This window comes from Propithecus coquereli, unplaced genomic scaffold (assembly GCF_000956105.1).
Source record: "Propithecus coquereli isolate 6110/MARCELLA unplaced genomic scaffold, Pcoq_1.0 Scaffold588, whole genome shotgun sequence".
Lineage (NCBI taxonomy): Eukaryota > Metazoa > Chordata > Mammalia > Primates > Indriidae > Propithecus > Propithecus coquereli.
This window is the reverse complement of record NW_012151818.1, coordinates 198636-199114: the sequence shown is the minus strand read 5'-3', so window position 1 is coordinate 199114 and position 479 is coordinate 198636. Positions and strand designations below refer to the sequence as shown.

Genomic DNA, 479 nt, shown 5'->3' with positions numbered 1-479 from the left:
GATGGGAAAATGGAGGATCAGAGAGGGCGTGACACCTGCTCAAGGTCACACAGCAACACCCTGGCAGAACGGCACCCGGATTCTCAGTCACGCCCGTGAGGCTGGGGAGAGACAGGGGCCCGGCCTCGTCCTGCCTCTTCGCAGATGGGAAAATGGAGGATCAGAGAGGGCATGACACCTGCTCAAGGTCACACAGCAAGACCCTGGCAGAACGGCACCCAGATTCTCAGTCACGCCCATGAGGTTGGGGAGAGACAGGGGCCCGGCCTCGTCCTGCCTCTTCGGAGATGGGAAAATGGAGGATCAGAGAGGGCGTGACACCTGCCCCAGGTCACACAGCAAGACCCTGGCAGAACGGTCACGCCCACGAGGTTGGGGGGGCAGGGGGCGGGGCGGGCCGACCCCGGCTCACCTCCGCCGTTTTTGTAGCAGAGGTACGGGAAGCGCCAGACGTTGCCCAAGCCCACGAAGCCGCCAGC

General features: G+C 63.9%; 1 protein-coding gene across 2 annotated transcripts in view; it reads right to left on the bottom strand.

Moving 5' to 3' along the window:
* SLC6A6 (solute carrier family 6 (neurotransmitter transporter), member 6) overlaps positions 1-479 on the bottom strand; it is a 135821-nt gene that overhangs the window by 48099 nt on the left and 87243 nt on the right. The gene's annotated exons all lie outside the window — the stretch shown is intronic.